This window comes from Myotis davidii, unplaced genomic scaffold (genome assembly GCF_000327345.1).
Source record: "Myotis davidii unplaced genomic scaffold, ASM32734v1 scaffold24, whole genome shotgun sequence".
NCBI lineage: Eukaryota > Metazoa > Chordata > Mammalia > Chiroptera > Vespertilionidae > Myotis > Myotis davidii.
In genome coordinates, this window is record NW_006298312.1 from 5,733,366 (window position 1) to 5,735,879 (window position 2,514).

The 2,514-nt window shown below is 37.1% G+C and overlaps 1 pseudogene; it reads left to right on the forward strand.

Moving 5' to 3' along the window:
• The first annotated feature begins 567 nt into the window (after window positions 1-567).
• LOC102752609 lies at window positions 568-1,356 on the forward strand (annotated as a pseudogene).
• The last annotated feature ends 1,158 nt before the right edge of the window (window positions 1,357-2,514 follow it).

A 2,514-nucleotide genomic window follows, 5' to 3' on the forward strand; every position in this document is an offset into this window, starting at 1 on the left:
GCCTGAAAGAGGTGGGGAAGATTTTGCCAATGTCCTTGTGAAATCCATTTAATTTCTTGGGAATGCTATCATGTCTTCAGACTTACTAGGAGAATAAGCTTTGAGATGATCTATCATTTTACATATGAAAACACTGTACTTTTGCAAAAGTCACCCCGGTGGCATATCCAGTCAGATTTTAATGAATGTATAGAATGGGCTTTGGAGGTAGATACACCCAGACTCACAATCCATTCATAACCTTTCTTCATAGTAATTTAAAGTGTACATCACATGCACATTACACAATATTTCTGGCTTTTAGTACCAGTTGTTTTATCTCATAAAACTGCTGAAAAAATATTGCTATATTTCTCTGCAGAATAGTCCTTATAGCATATTTTATTTCCTCCATTCACTTTATCCTTCTCTTCCAACATCACTTAAAGGTTAAATCAGTCTAAAAAGAGCCCTCCTCTCTGCCCAACCATAACTACCTTCAAACTGGTATGTACTTCTGATGTAACCAGGAACTGTGCCACATCAATGATACAACAAAGAGGCCCTTCTGGCTCTCTGAGCAGCACCATGGCAGTGGGCAAAAACAAGCACCTTATGAAAGGCAGCAAAAAGGGAGCCAAAAAGAAAGTGGTTGATCCACTTTCTAAGAAAGATTGGTATAATGTGAAAGCACCAGCTATGTTCAATATAAGAAATATTGGAAAAACACTAGTCACCAGAACTCAAGGAACCAAAATTGCATCTGAAGGATCATGTTTTTGAACTGAGCCTAGCTAATCTGCAGAATGATGGAGTTGCATTTAGAAAATTCAACCTAATTACAGCCTAATTTTGGCTGTTCAGGGCAAAAACTGCCTGACTAATTTCCATGCCATGGATCTTACCCATGACAAAATGTGCTCCATGGTCAAGAAGTGGAGACCATGATTGACGCTCATGTTGATGTCAAGGCTACCAATGGTTATTTGCTTTGTCTGTTCTGTGTTGATTTTACTAAAAAGTGCAACAATCAGGTTCAGAAGACCTCTTATGTTCAGCATCAGCAAATCCACCAAATCCGGAAGAAGATGATGGAAATCATGACCGAGAGGTGCGGACAAATGACTTGAAAGAAATGGTCAATAAATTGATTCCAGACAGCATTGGAAAGGGCGTAGAAAAGGCTTGCCAATCTATTTGTCTGCTCCATGCTGTCTTTGATGGAAAAGTAAAAATGCTGAAGAAGCCCAAGTTTGAATTGGGAGAACTCATGGAGCTGGTGAAGGTAGCAGCTCTAGAAAAGCTACTGGGGATGAGACAGGTGCTAGAGCTGAACAGGCTGATGAGTATGAGTCCCCAGTCCAAGAATCTGTTTAAAGTTCAGACATTTAATGGTGACAAATAAAAAATCTTATTTGTGATATTTTACTTCTGGTTATTTAAAAAATAATCTTACAGCTTGGTGAATTATGTTCTGAATTGATAATAATGTGAACTTTTCTGTCCTGTTATGTGGATTTTATCTATTTACCTAAGTAGCTGAGAAATGATAGTGATTATTTTAAGCTGTAGTTATCTGGATGTTTTAGAGATGGTCAATAAAAGAAAACCTTTTCTTAAAATAAAAAAAAAGATACAACAAAGCAATGAATCATAAACCTAGCAGGCAGGACTTCAATACCTATTTTGGGCCCTTCTATTTTACCTCACAGACCTATATGCTGCCACACTTCGAAATATGTTTATAAACATGCAAATGTATCCCTATTGACAGATCAGCCACTTACTCTCAAAATATGGTATATGAGTGTTGTCTAGTTCCAGGATCCATGGTAGCAGTTTGTAAGTTAAGGAAGAAAATATAGAGTAGCATCAAGCAGGTGTTTGCTCTGGCTTCTTATGGGATAAGACTCACTGTGACTCTGGCCATGCTTTGAGCTTCGGAGCTCCCAAGAAAGCATCTTTAACCAAAAGCAAAACAAAAAGCAACAACAAACTTGCTAAATGTGAAGGAAAATTACTGGTTTTGTTATTTCAGAATCCAAGAGTCATTAGGGCCTGAGGTAAACCCAGGATTTACCACCTGACAATTTTGTTCATTTGTTCCTAATTCATTGTCACTATTACATAAAAATGACCTAATCTATGCAGGAAATAGACCTATCTGCCTTCTTCTGTCATGAAATGTCCCAGGAAACCAGAGCCTCAGCCATTGGCTAAGCTACATAGTAATTTTTGGCATTCCTCCAAGGTCTATTCTTACCACAAACTCATTTTATAAATAATTTTCATTTCTTTAACTCAAAATACATATATAAAAATTTTAAGTGTTAGAACTGCATGTAGACACTAGACATTTCTTAACAATCTCAATGTACAAAATCCATTTGCCCTCTCCATGGCCTTAGATGCTCTTTCCTTCTGAACACGCATGCTCAGGGGAAATTTATGGGGGGAGAAGGGTGCAAAAGTTGGTTTATAGTTGTTTGCATTGAAAATAATACAATAGTTAATAAATAATCATACAAAAATAAA